Source organism: Leuciscus leuciscus, assembly GCF_965113295.1.
Source record: "Leuciscus leuciscus genome assembly, chromosome: 8".
Taxonomy (NCBI): Eukaryota; Metazoa; Chordata; class Actinopteri; order Cypriniformes; family Leuciscidae; genus Leuciscus; species Leuciscus leuciscus.
The window spans coordinates 33,795,418-33,811,049 of record NC_138732.1 but is presented as its reverse complement, the minus strand read 5'-3'; the positions used below and the strand labels follow the sequence as shown (position 1 = coordinate 33,811,049).

At 39.9% G+C, this 15,632-nt stretch overlaps 1 protein-coding gene and 1 long non-coding RNA gene across 2 annotated transcripts in view; one reads left to right on the top strand and one right to left on the bottom strand.

Annotated features, from left to right (window-relative positions):
• Positions 1 to 15,632, bottom strand: part of LOC309505079 (uncharacterized protein) — a 612,572-nt gene that overhangs the window by 394,476 nt on the left and 202,464 nt on the right. The gene's annotated exons all lie outside the window — the stretch shown is intronic.
• LOC309504373 lies at positions 2,503 to 4,271 on the top strand. Its single transcript, XR_014208071.1, has 3 exons — positions 2,503 to 2,835; positions 3,437 to 3,513; positions 3,941 to 4,271. It is a non-coding gene; the product is annotated as an uncharacterized lncRNA (long non-coding RNA).

The window sequence follows — 15,632 nt, the reverse complement described above, 5'->3', positions numbered from 1 at the left end:
ACGCCAAAATGAATGGGAGTCAATGGGATGCTAACAGCAGGTGAAGTTCTGCTACAAGATGGTGGCACGCGGCCGGCTTCAACTTCCGGTCGACTTCCTTCCCGCTTGGTGTCCACACAAGACATTTTTAAGTGTTGCCTTGGGCCCAGTTTACACATACATGGTTATTTTGAAAAACGGAGACGTTTCCCTTCGTTTGCGCCCTTCGTTTACACGCAAACGGAGAATTCGCCTCTGAAACCGATTCTTTCTAAAAACTCCGGCCAGAGTGGAGATTTTGAAAATCTTCGTTTGCATGTAAACTGAGACAAACGGATGTTTAGGCAGCCAACGTCACAGTGTGCCAGAGCTCGCACCTACGCCAAAAGTGCGACCTATGTTTACATTTTCATTTGGCTTTGGTGATCATGGAAGCGTTCAGAGTAGCAGTCACATTTATGTTGGTGCAAACTCTTTTCATGTGTTTGCATTTGCAAATACAGCTGCTCCATTATGTCGAGGAGCAGAGACGAATGAGTGCTCGGAGGTCAGCAATTTTGCAACAACTTCTCCTCCCTCCAACACAAAAGAACCAGTCCGCGTCACCGCCAGCGTCGCCGGTTTTGGGTCCGACCTGGGCGAACTGCTGTCTGGTGGGAGAACTTCGAAAATGAAGATGTTGTCCCGGATGAGTGGCGTGAAAATTTTAGGATGTCAAGGTCATCGCTGCTGTCACTCTCCGAATTGCTGCGTCCCTACATCGAGGCTGAGACGACCGTCATGCGGTTCCCTGTCGCCTGCACCTTGTATTACCTGTCCGACGAGGGTAGACTGCGCAAGACAGCCAACGTTATGCCAACATAAATGTGTGTTGGCAGTGTGTGTACACAACCACCCTATAATGATAAAAATCCACCCAGTGCTTTTTTTATAATCCCAATAAATTATGTAGCAACAATGACATCTGCTTTTCACATTAAGTGAATCATGTGATGTCGAACACATCTTCTTTGTCCAAACAGCGCTGGTTAATAATTCCCCACGGAATAATTCACCAGTGCCGGGGTGTCTGTCGCCCCCCAGTTCAGCGCGGACTCCCTGTGACTTTTACAACCTCACAGACTCGTGACATTCCAGAACACACACACACATACACACACACACACACACACCAACATCCTTTTGTGTTTAACTTAAAATGTGTGTAACTCAGACTTGTATCTGAACTTCCTGTATGTATGTGTGATTAATGTTGTTTTGATCATATAGTTATGATCTTCGAGTGTTTGGATCTGAAATGTATTTTTGAAGAATGTTCTCCCAGTAGAATCGCATCCCGTAACCCGAGCTCATTGACAGGTAATAAAATTTGACCACAGAGCTATCCAGCCCTATGCATGAGATAACAGGGTCGCAACATTCCAACACACACACATACAAACACACTCTGGACTGTGAAACAGAAACCCCCTACAGAAAAGGACTTTTACCCATAAAGTCACTCTTAAAGGTACTAAATATATAAATTTGTGTGTTAAGAGGTGTGTGTAAACCATAGGAAAGCATATGTCCTATTTGTGACATTAATAGAACTGCTATTGCCTATACAAATGCATAATAATGTATCTTTGCCTGGCTACAACGCCTAGATTCTATTTTTGATATCTCTGTAATCCTCTCCAGCTAACGGAGTTGAATTCCGATAGCAGAAATCAGTAATGCGCATTGTTTTATAAGTTCATATGTCTGGAGAAAATCCTCTCCAGTTAAAGTCAATCATGACTCATTCGAGTGGGCGTGTCTAACCGGACAAAGGAATCTTCCCGCTCGAAAAATCTCGACAGCTGATTCGTCCTACACGAAGGAGGGGACGGCACCTGGGACACTGATAAAAGTCCAAAACCTTCTCTCATCCCTCTCTCATCCCTCTCTCAACTCATCCAACTTCTCTTGATCCTCTCCCCGGCGCAGCGTTTCTCCAAGGAACATCTGAAGGAGGCCCTGGCCTTCTCCATCGAACGAACCCATGTTCGAGTCGTAACAGCCGGTCTTTGCAACTAAGATTTCCAGCCTCTCCCATCCCGGGAGACGAATCTGAACTTTCTCGGTAACATTACATTCAGTGAGCCTTTCAAGCTTCCCGCGACACCGGAAGACGCAGCAGAAACAGGACACCATCCTCGCTTCTTGCATCAGCTTCAGCCTGACCAGAAAGAGCACTCGCAAGTATATTGATTCCTATAAAAGCTGTTCCAGGTGTCTCGTAACGTAGGTTTCTAGTAATAATTACTAGCTTTTCCCTTCTCTCTATATCTTTCTTCCTTTCATTTCATTTCATTCTGATCACGCTATGTTTATGTTTTTGTTCGGTTAAATGTTTGTTTGCATTTTTACGCACGTTTATGTTTGTAGTTTATATAATCTCTAGTGTGTGCCATTTTATTAATAAACCCATGTATACTTTTAATTGTCTCTGTGTTTGAAAACCCACCTTATAAAGTCAATGAAATTTCAAGATCTACACTCTAAAAACTCCTGGGTTATTTCTTCAACCCATTTTCTGGGTTATTTGTGTTGGGTTAAAATTATGGGTTATTTTTTCAGAGAGTAACCATTTTCTGGGTTATAGGGCTAATATTTTGACCCAATTTATGGGTTGTTTGGGTTTCTGGGTTATTTTTCAAAGAGTAACCCATGTTCTGGGTTATAGGGTTGGCTTTCTCTCTCTCTCTCTCTCTCTCTCTCTCTCGCAGTTGTTCTGGAATTTTCTCACAACAGTCGTTTGAAATAACCGTCGCTTCGCGCTCGATCCGTTTTGGCCTGTGCTTCATCGGTGCAACTTCATCTATATTCAAGGTAAGAGAGTATTTTCAGTGTTGATGTAATGTTAACTTTTCTGTGTCCATGTCCCTGTTGCTAGTTTAGCACCATTTGCTAAAAAAAAAAATAATGGTAATTCTGTGGTTGGCATGTAGCCGCGGCTATCACGACAACATCTAACGTTAGGTCTAGGACAACTCGAGGTAACGTTATCGCACACCGGACGCGATTTTGAACACGGTCCTGAGCCGTTGCTGGGTGCCGCGGACAGACCGCCGGTGTGTGTGTGTGTGTGTGTGTGTGTGTGTCCGTTACACTCATAGAGAATAATGTGTTCGAATTTTAAAGACGCGGCGCGGCGCTTCTCGTCCGGTGTGCGAGCCCCTTGAGAGAGTGCACGTCCGGTGAGCGATACCTCGAGTTGTCCTAGACGCGACGCGGCGCTTCTCGTCCGGTGTGCGAGCCCCATAGCCGCGGCTACAGAGCGACGAGGCAACACAATAGTTGAGTTATGTTTACCAGCTGTGCCGTGCTTATCATATTATACAGTGCTCTACTGGCTGAAGTAGTGAGAGTTAAAGAAGCGGGTCAAGTCTTCAAATTGTTGCTAACCTCTATATTGCTATGTTTTCTCCAGGTCATTTTGAATGGACAGTTTTGTCGCTGATAAGCTAACTGAGTGGCAGCTGTCTGAGCTGACAGAGAATTTTAGAGGTGAGCATTTTACTCCTATTGCCCTTATATCATCTCTCTATACCTACATTTTTTTTTTTTTAATAAGACTTAAATGTGTCAGTGCAAGATTTTGTGAAAGTCACAACATCTTCGACAGTGGGGTATGTACAACCCTAAAATATGATTGTGCCTTGTCTTTAAACTGTTATGCATAAGAATGGGCTGTCATTACACTTTTTAATGAAAGAAAATATGTCATTCACACAAAATGGGTAATGTTAATGCTGCAAAAGAACCACATTAGTTAACTAGCAATTTGGGCCATGTAAAAGAAAGAAAAAAAGCCACTGCATTACCTTAAAAGTGATTATTTGTTAGCTTGATAATGAAAGAGTGTCTGGTGAGTGGTTCACAATTGTCTCGACTTATTAACAATACTCATGTTGTCTTGTTTTCTGTCTTTCAGATAGATGAGGAGGCATTTCTTCTCTTTGATGAGGACACTATCAAAAATCTTGTCCCCAAAGTTGGCCCCAGGCTTAAATTCCTGAGGCTCTTCTGAGAATTGTTGTTTATTTTCTATTTTTTATTTCTAATATTGTTATTACAGTGTGACCTAAAATAAATCTGAAAATAAACATGTCCAAGTGTGTGTTTTTTCTTATAGATTTTTATTTAATGCAATAAAAATGTAAAAGTGCTTGAAGTGTGTAATATAATGTAAAACAAAGTTTTATTTTCTGAAATAAGGCATACTGGGATAGTGACCCAAGTTTGGTTATTTTTGACCCAACTCCTGGGTTAAAAAATTACAACTAATTTTTGGGTTATTTCTACCCAGATGTTGGGTTTTTTAAACCCAACATTTGGGTCAGGTATTTAACCCATAATTTGGGTCAAAAAGCATAACCCAATTTTCTGAGTTGAAATAACCCATAAATTAGTTGGTCCCTTTTTAACCCAGGAGTTGGGTCAAAAATAACCCATTATGGGTTATTTTTAACCCAGGAGTTTTTAGAGTGTAAGCTACAAGCTCGATATTGACTACCTTGAGTAGTTTTAATTCATAAACTCAGAAAGTTTGATATTCGCGGCCAGAAGATAAAACTTTCTTGGAGTTTGAAAAGAGATACCCCCTTCTTAACTGTAATGATCAGACAGTACAGAACAAGGTAATCTCGATAATTGATAAAATAAATGTACATGCGACTTATGAATTATGACCATGAGTCATAAATATTAATATTTCCAAAATTCCCTATATTCTTGAGCTAATTCACATTTACCCCAAGTCGTTATTGTTACAATCATAAGCACTGTCTCAGAACAAGCCGTTCTCAGATTCGCGGCAATGTGACGTCACTTTGCACAGGCCCCTCCCACGACTGTTGATTGACACTGCAGTTTGAGCATAGACCCGCCCTGAGGGAGCGGGACACAGTCCGCCATTGTTTTGACGCTTGAGCAGCTGTAGACTAGCCTGACTACGTCAGACTTCGTACTTCCGCTCAATTTCAGTTCGCTTCTGTACTCAGTCTGAGATAGCGACCTATCTCTCAGTTTTCCTCCGGCCTCAAAACAGCCGGCCAATCAACGAACAGAGGGCGGGCTGAGAGCCGTGACATAGACGCTGATTGTACCGTGGATGCGGAGATTTACTTCACATAATCTGCAAAAGTCGTTCACAGCCATGTTCACTCCGGTATTTCGCTCGATGGTTTTGTTTTCACATCATACATGTGTTTACAGTGGAAGTTCGATGCGGCTGAGCCAGCGCATAACACACGTCATAACCAAACGTTATGTGATTGGCTTACGGGTAACCAATGATTTAAAACTTCAGACAAGCGCCCAGGCTAGCTAGTTTTACCAGGCTAGCTGTAGACAAGAATGTCTTCTAAGTGATTGAGGGTTTTTGTTGTTGGATGTAAGAATGAACATAGCAGTCTTCATTTACTCCCGTTGTTCCTCGAGGATGGATCTCACCAACTGTTCGTGATCCAGTTTACAGTCTCTGCAGCGACAGGCCTAACGTTACTGATCACGGCAGAAATGAAAGTGGGAAGCGCGCACTTTATGACAGCTCATCGAGTAGTTTTACGGATATACAGTGTACCAGTTTAGGTACACAAAGGCTGCCCGCTGCTCTGGGTGTGTGTATCCACGTTTGCAGTGTGTGTGTGTTAACTACTCACTACTCTGCTCCTAATGTGTGTGCATTAACTTGGATGGGTTAAATGCAGAGGTCAAATTCCAAGTATGGGTTACCATACTTGGCCGTCATGTGTCACTTTCACTTTCACTTTCACTTTATTAAAGGCACACTATGCAGCTTTCCGTTTTTGTCAAACAGCGACCCCTAGAGTCGCTGTGGAGTACTTGTATTTAATATTACTGTCGCCACTCGCGCAGAGCCGTCTCTGCACTCACAGCCTGATCCCTTCCGCCCTCTATACCGGTACCTGTTCAGTAGGATGGAGGCTGTAATGAGTGGAAATAAGGTGTGGCCCCTTTAAGAGCTGCGCGCGCCCTGTTGAACTGTCGGCAGTCTGTATTGTATGTGCACCTCGAACACCCCCATGTATGCGGGTTATTTCAGTTTGATGCTCATTCTTATCTTACTTTTGTTTATCAAGTAAAGCTGTGGACGGTAGAATGGGTGAAAAACAGTTACACGAGTTCGATTGGGGAATAAAGTGCAAGTTGTGAGATGCCAATCGCCTACGTGAGTCTGTCTGGCCTCTGTAATAACTTCATCTGTGAGCTATCCCTATTTCTCCTCCTGACACAACGCGTTACAAAGCGTTGGACATCGAACAGGCACAGATAAGCTCTGAAGATGTCTACTAGTCCATCAACAAGAACGATATTTACTCGAGTCTGACTCCTTGCTCGGTCAGTCTGCCGTTTCCTCTTTCTTTGGTCCTCCGACAAACCTTTCCTAGCTTTCTGCTTCTTTTTTACCGGTTCAGCCATGACGAAAGTGTGAAGAACTCAGTATCTAACGTTACCTTTTTCTACATGTACGTGTGCACTTTGCAGTGCCATAAAGCAATTCGTTACAACGCGAGACCTGATATCAAGCGATACACGCCCGCCGGCCCAAAGTTGCAAGGGTGGTTTTTCGGCTCACAGGCGCTTGGGGGGTGCGAGACGACCACCATTCAACCCGAAATAAGTCATATAACTATTCCAATGACTCCGAAGCTGTTCGGATAAGACTTAAATGCTCACATCTTATACTGTTTTTATTTAGCTGCTCTTACAGTGATTTTCTGGAGTAAAACTAACGCTTCATCTTTTGTGTGATGTACAATAAACTTAATCGAACTCATCAGTATATTTTGGTCATCATTCGGACGAGGTCTGCTACAGCAGGCTTGTATTAATAGTGGATAAAAGCAGATGACAAATAAGTTATAACCATAATTAAGCTAAACTATACCTGTTCAATCTCCATACAGTATATATTCTCTGGCTCTGTGGGCATTATTGCCCGACTCCGAGTCGAAATGAACACCACTAATGAGAGTTTCTGTTTTGATATTATCAGATGAGATTGTCCTGGCTCTGAGCGCGAGCTCGTAAGGCTCCACCCTTTGGGCGGCAGCAGCAGCTCATTTGCATTTAAAGGGATACACACTAAAACGGTGTGTTTTTCTGAGCCCCCAAAAAATGACAATTTAAACATGCTGTAAAAAAAATATCTGTTGGGTATTTTGAGCTAAAACTTCACATACATACTCTGGGGACATCAGAGACTTATTTTACATCTTGTGAAAAGGGTCATAATAGGTGCCCTGTAAGCATAAATACTGTTAAGGAAGTTTGTAGTAGACTAATTTACACACACACACACACACGCACACACACACACCCTTCATGTTTTATGGGGATTTTCCATAGAAATAATGATTTGTTTTACTGTACAAATTATATCCCCTAATCTGAAACCTCCCATTACAGAAAATGTTCTGCATTATGTATGATTTACAAGCTGTTTTCCTTGTGGGGACCAAAAAAATGTCCCCATAAGATCAATAAGCAGGTGAGTTTGATCAAGGTTGCTGCTAAACTCTGCAGGAAAATAGACCTCGAGGACCAGAGTTGAGAACCCCTGCCCTACACATTGATTGCAAATGTTCTGATTCTTTATTATTGTTGGGTAATTGTCACGGATCTGCCAGGCTGTCACATCAGCCATTCACACAGCACACCTTCACCAGAGTACTGAACACTCACACCTGCACTTCATCTGCACCATCATCAAGCCAGCTACAAAAGCACACACCTCGTCTCACATCATTGTCTGGTCTTGTTTCTATGAAGTGCTTACCTGTTCTCCAGCGTTGGTACTCCAGTGTATTCCTCTCCTGTGTTCTCCTGTCATCATCCTGCATACTCACCAAACACGAAGAGGTGTGTGCGTCCATCCAGCCATCCGTCCAACTATCCATGATCTCCTGCACCTGTAAAACAATTAATTTCAACATTTAATAACACATTATTAAATTCAGAAGGATTTAATGGACCTGAGCTAACATGAACTAACAATGATCAGTTGTATTTTTTTTTAAACTAATGTTAACAAAGAATAACTATGGTAACAGATGTAGCTTTTGCTCAATGTTAATGTTGGTTAATGCATTAACTGACTTTACCTTATTGTAAAGTGTTACCTATGTTCTTTATAATTCTTTATAACACTTGAATCAGTTTAAAACATTTGTTTACTTTATGTAGTTTTTGTGTGTATTACTTTATTGGATTGAAATATAATTTAGTTTGTTTTGTTTTAAGAAAAAATATATAAAACCTCTTATTGTTTGAAAACGCTCATTTCAATATCGTGATAATACCATATATATTCGGTCAAATTCCACAAAAAAAAAAACCAATAATAATATTAATGTCCATGGGAAAATGTGGGTCCCATGGCCAAACCAGTTGAGAACTGCTGGTCCAGTATAAGGGACAATTTCAGATACAGCCGTAGTGTCTTAGTGACTGTTCAAAGTCTTGTTTGTTGAATTTTTCCAGTTGTAAATATTGTAAAAAAAAAAAAAAAAAAAAAAAAAAAAATCAGCTTGCCCATTTATTTGTAATTTTACTTATAATGGCAGTAATTCTGAATTTAATATCTTTGTTACTGTGAAGATGTTTCATTCAAAAGGAATCGATAAAACAAAACTCTTTAATAATTATGTGGCCAAGACACAAACTGAAAAGATATATTGAAGCTCTACAACTATGATGTCACAGAGACATTCTATAGAACTCTCCTGAGCAAAAGTCCCACAAAGACACAATCCTGAGGAGACTTTAATCAGAGTTTGAGGAGAGAAGACTGAATACATTTACAGTCCTGAGAGAACATGGAGAACATAAGAGCAACAGCCTTTGACGTGTTTGATGAAGCACGTTTACTGGGCGAACACACTGACTTGATCATCAAGTCAAATGACAGAGAATTTCAAGTGCACAAGATCATCATGTGTGGCTGCAGCTCCTACTTTAGGTGAGAAGAAGCATTTGAACTGCAATTGTGTGCAAATTACCTAGAAATGATTATAATTATATACATCATTTCCACTGCCAACATTATACGGTTGAAACTGCCTAAGTCCAAATATATAAATGCATGAAAATGAATGAGTGTATTGCCAGAAAAAAGAATGTAACTATGATATCTAGGCAAACACATTCTTGAAATTTTATTCTGGAAGTGGCTATGAATGAAGTTTTACCCAGCATTTCAAATTTAATATAGGAAACTGCATTGGCATCTGCAAGTTGACAGAGGACTTTTCCTCCTGCTCAAAGCTCCGCTGTAAAGCACAGCACTACATCCTGCAGCACTTTGAGGAGGTTCTGCACGTACCTGAGGAGTTCCTGGAGCTCTTCCTGGAACAGCTGGAGGCAGACATGGGGACTTGTGACTTGGTGACTTGGACTCGAGTCGCTATTTTTATGACTTGTGACTTGACTTGACAAAAAATAAAATACTTGAGACTTGACTCGGACTTGGAAGTTAAAGACTCGGGACTTGACATGACTTGAGACACGATGACTTGAATGACTTGAGTGTTAATCACATTCTTGTTTTCAGTTTGAATATAAAATATAGAAATTATTTTTAAAAATCAAGTTGATTACCCAGCTGGAGCGCAGGCTGAGAATAGCGTTGTCATGACTGGATCATGAAACTATCATCAGTCATGCCCTCTCGTACCTTACGCACACCACGCCCACTTAGATCAGATATCACATCAACATGTCAGCCGGAGGGGTACCGAGGGTCATCGCTTTCGGCTTCAAGAATTGTTCACAAGATGACAAAAGACGAGCAGCGCTTTGCAAGACATGCAACATTAACAGCCATTCTGCCCAGTAAGTGCTTTTCAATTTGTTAATGTTATCTGGTTAGTTGGTAGTTAGCTAATGTAATAATAGCTAAAGTAGCCATAAGGTTTTATCAGCGATTTCAGGCCCAAAAAAGGCCCAAATATAAATGATCACATTCATCTAATCTTTCCTAACGATGAGTGAGTGTGTGTGTGTGTGTGTGTGTGTGTGTGTGTGTGTGTGTGTGTGTGTGTGTGTGTGTGTGTGTGTGTGTGTGTGTGTGTGTGTGTGTGTGTGAGAGAGAGAGAGAGAGAGAGTGTGTGAGAGTGAGTGTGTGTGAGAGAGAGGAGAAATGTAACAAAGTTTAATGTTGTAAGTAAACTGTGTTTGAGAGAGAGAGAGGGAGGTGTTCAGAGAGGAGTCTGTTGGATGTTAAGCTGTTATTTGTTTTATGGACTCAATGTTGACAATTTAAAACATTTCAAACACTGTTGGCAGAAGTGAAAAATACATAATTTTATGAAGTTACAATTTTGTTTGATTCCATGATGTATTTTACTGAACATGAGTATTTACAATGCAAATCCAAATTATTGTAATTTACTGACAGTTAGGCTACTTATATCTTGTCTTTTCACTTTATTAAGATCAGATTCTGCAGGTAAAATTATTACAATAATAAGGTGACTTGACTTGGACTTGACTTGACCTACTACAGGACTTGACTTGACATAGCCTGTGACTTGACTTGACTTGACTTGACTTGCCCAAGAAAAAAATACTTGGGACTAACTTGAGACTTGAAGGTTAAGACTTGAGACTTACACATGTGTGACTTGGTCCCATCTCTGTGAAAATCCTGTCATCATTTACTCACCCTCAAGTTGTTCCAATCCTGTAGGGTTTCTCTGTCCTGCTGAACACAACATAAGATATTTTGAAGAGTATCGGTAACCAAACAGTTGATTGACCCCACTGACATCCATCATATTTTTTACCCCCATACTATGGAGGTCAATGGGGTCCATCAACTGTTTGGTTACCGATACTCTTCAAAATATCTTATTTTGTGTTCAGCAGGAGAAAGAAACTCATACAGGGCCATGAACTATTTGTTTGGTGTTTACTATTCCTTTAAAAGTACTAAACTGAAAGAAGGTCATGTGTGTTTTGGTGATTAAACCAAATGTTCCGTTACATATTACAATCATCTTGTGTTTTGAAACATTGATTATGTGGACTGAAAATGTGCATAACTGTAATGAAAGCATGGATCAGGTTTTGAAAGAATGACTAGCTGGGTTACAAGTGTGATCAGTTTGGATTTTTTTAGCTAAGAGTTTTGAAAATTGTAAAAATGTTATACTTTTTTTTTACTAAAACAAGAGAAATTATCAAGACGAAAATATAGCAACGAAAAAACATCCTGCAATTATAAATGCTTAACAACATCATTTACCAATAAAGCCATTATCTGCAGTATATTTATCTATATAAAACGGGTAGTTCCAGTCCTTGGTTCTGATTAACGTTAGTGGGGTTTTTTCCAGATAAAACACGGCAATGATCGCTTCAATGGTTCAACATTTCACTGCACAACACCCCTAGCAACCATCTTAGCAACATAAACATAAACTTCTCATTGATATTGTTCATTGAAGCTTATAGAGTAGAGTATTACGAGAGTACCTGCATTTACAGTAGATATAGTCATATATTCATAATAAAAATCTGTTTGAATGTCCGCTGCAATATCTTGAACTTTTAACAGTTAAGGGGTTTTCCCGTGCCCTGACACCCTAGTCATTTGCGTCTGACAGACTGTCTCATAAAGACAGTCTTTGCCGCCATCTAATGGCGAAATAATGTAAATATAGTTGTTCCTACCTCTGATGTCGCGCGATGCAGCAGATTCACTTCTCCACACTGCATTCACTCACCGAACTCTTGACTGAGTGCTTATGACGTCACAAAGGCCGCGCCAGAACTCCTGAGGATGGAAATGGTTATTATTTAAATGTTCTAGTTGTTGATTCAAACAATTACATGAACCTTTTTTTTTTTTTTTTTTTATCACGTGTGAATGTTTTAAATTACTTTTATATATAGATTTTGATTTACCCTGCCAGCTCTAGACTTTCAATCTAAAACTATGAAAATTCATTGTAAAACTATGATAAACCTAAAATAAATAAATATATAACATTTGAATAGCCTATTTATCAAGTGAAAATGATTTCTTAAAAAGTTATTGTTTCCAGTTACCAAAGAACCAACAAAATGAAATGAGGTGAACAGTATACATAAAAACCAGGTACATTTCACATATCAAATATTTTTATTCTGCTGTTTTTGTCAAATTATGCACAAATAAAAAGATCATTTGTTAGTAGTTAATATAAACCAATAAAATATTATTGGTTTGTATTCATTCACCATCGTCAATTTCAACACTGAATATTATCAAAAAGAATAGGCTACATATTATTTTTTTAGTTGGCCCATTGACTTCAATTTTAAAACATGTTTGCTCAACTAGTTTCATAGTTCATTCAACTGAGAAGTTTTATTTAGTCCAACATTTAGAAATCTAGTGTGAAGATTCTGTCAATTACAAATGACAAAAAAACAGTTTATTGTTTATCATTTTATTTGTTACATGTTATATGATAATAGGAATAGTTGTTGAATTAGTTACTAATATTATTAGTTACTAAGCAATTTTATACTGACGCTGCTAACATAAAATACTTAACTGCCAAAAGATACATACAATTATTTGCATTTAAAGCACAAAAAAAATGCAATTTTTTTTCTCAGCATGGAATAGTTCAATCAACAGATGCTTGACATACGCATGTTGAAATACAAATACAAAATTAAAATGTAGTCAACTGAAATGTGCTTAAACACTACCGATTTGTTTATATACAAACTCTTCAAAAAATGTCATCTTAAAAAATGAAAATGTACAGTTCACTTCACCTCTGAACCGTTACGAGCATCAAGACACCGTTATAGACTTAAAGCAACATCCAGTCTAAAGAGTCTATTTAGTCAGTTACAAAATCTATATTTACTGACAAATTTCCTGAATAAAGACTGAAAACCAATTAAGTATAAACTGTCTTTTACATTAAAATGTACAAAAACCCGTTGCTATAAGCATACTTACCATACTCAACTACATTAAAGATCATGATGTTTAATGTCAGAAATGTCAGACTTTAATCTGCAGGAAAACTAGGCTAGATCTGGTTGTGCTGAAGCTCTCTCTCACTCCTGATGTTCAAAACAAACAGTCAACACTTTGTTAAAACTTCGCTCAGCCCAAAAGACCGGGACAGGAGAAGGAGAAGGACCAGGACCAGGACACTAAAAGTGTTTGTAGAATAATCTTAATTACTTCTCAATGCTCAGTCGGACTTCATCTGACCAGCACAAATTCAACAAGTGTTCATGAAGACAATGGGAAATTACTGCTTCACAACATCATCCCGTGACGTTAAACACCTTCAAATTGAGACATATTTGTACAACACAGCACAAAACATACAGTAAAATTTGAGGAAAATAATGTAAAGAAAAAAATGACTGATATAGAAAGTAATATGACAGAGATAAAGTAATATGAAAAAAGATTTACAATAGCATGAATGAAGGGCAATGCAGATGTATGTTTGCTCTCTTAAAGGGGTCATCGGATGCCCATTTTCCACAAGTTGGTATGATTCTTTAGGGTCTTCATGTAAAGTGTGTAACGTATACTAAAATTCCTCAATGGGTGTGTAAAACAACACCCTTTTTACCTCCTCCAAAACAGCTCTGTTCACAGCGACCCGTTTCGGTGCATGTCCAGGGTTCCCACTCTAAACCAAATGTCAAATTCCCTGACCTTTCCCTGACTTTCACTGACTAAAAAGATGAATTTCCATGACCTATGATGAACGGCAAAACAGGCCGCTGTTTTGCGGAGCACCGAGCAGACAAAAAACAGCCACAGACAGTGTTTTAAATCCAACCAATTTCAAACTTTATTTACCATTATAATCCTAATTGTATACTAGGTCTAAAGTTAGTGCGGCTTAATACACAATATTATACTACACCACGACTAGAATACTGCCTTTTCACATCTCGCAAAGTCATTCCAAAAACCATGGCAATGGATGTTGGTAGGTTTACATATATCCCAGAATATTCCTTTTTTGAATTGCCTGAAAAACCACCTCATGAGAGCGTAAAAACTTTTTTGCGATAAACGGGAGTTTTCGCGAAATTGACGTGTTTCCATTGTGCGTATTTTCAATTCGCAATTTCAATTTGCGCAATTTGAAGGGTAATGGAAACGCGGCTTGTGTCTCACACTGCCGTCACTGCTGAGGGTGGGAGCGGCTTCATTAGCTGATTGCCGTTCTCTTGGAGCTATATGGGGAGGCTACCCTGGTAATCCAGAGTTCTCGCGAGAGCACACGTTGAATTTGCTCAGCGAGTTACTCTGGTGTCGAGTAATGATGCTCATTAAATATGCCTCTCGATCTGAGCTGCACCAATCACATCGGGTTACCTGATATAGGCGGGCCAGAAGCGAGCTAAACAGATGACGACAGCGCTGTGACTTCGAAGTCATTAGTAAACATTGCAAGATGGCTATGGATGAACACCATTTGTTTGAAACGGCTTTGGCCGCTACAATGAAAGAATTAGACTTTTTCTCTAAAAGAGGAACAGCGTTTTTGCTTTTTTACCGACTGGATACATCTACCAGTTAGCTCCACTGGTAGCTAAGCGATAACTTGTTGTGATTGGTCGTAGTGTTATCCAATTGCGTGCAGTGAGATTTTCAAATGTATGCTTGGTGCCGCCCCTCGAGCTTGCCGATTTTCATTAGTCGACGCCAGACCATTAATCTTTTAGATTTAGGTCTGGATTTCCAGGCTATGGGGAGGCTGCAGTAGAGCAGTGATGGGCACTTGGGCCGAAGATGATGCTCCTGTCGGCTATTTACGAGTAGCATGCTTCTTGCTGTTTGCGTGGCTGCGAAGTGCAACCTCACCCATATTTGATAGCTCAATAGTAGTTTTACAAACTTTACATTTAGCTTTTCTGTCGTCTACTTTTAACACCCAGGGCCCTATTTTAACGATCTGAAACGCAAGTGTCAAGCGCAAAGCGCAAGTAACTTTGTGGGCGGGTCTCGGCGCTGTTGCTATTTTCCCGGCGGGATAAATGACTCTTGCGCCAGGCGCAAATCTAAAATGGGTTGGTCTGAAGTAGCTTCATTATCATTCAACTATCTATCTATCGTAATAATGTATGATTTGCAAAAATGAAAACTGCTGCTTCTGTGTAGATGAGAGAATCAAAGTGCGTGTTGTGCACACACTACATTGATTATGGCCAAGCTTGCGCCCTAAAAATAGCATATGAATAACATGCGCAACGCGCCACTGACTTTAAACAGTTTTTTCCTGGTTAGTGGCGCAATTGTTTTCTAAACCTGCAAAATAGCATGAGGGAACGTTTGCGCCGGAACACGCCTCCTCTTTGCGCTGAACCGCCCCCCGGGAGCGCAAGTGTATTTCCTAACTTACCGACGTGCGTCTGAGGAGGGAAAAGTCCGCTTTGCGCGGGTGCAAAATAGGAATGATACATGTGTCGGTGAACAAAGTCAATTGCGCTGGGTGCAAGATAGGGCCCCCAGTCTTTAAATTGTTCATTTTGTAGCCAAAGCTCTAAAATTTACATTTTCCTGGCATGTTTGCCTTAGTCGAATGCAGTCACCTGTACCTGTTAACTAAGTGATTTCCAAT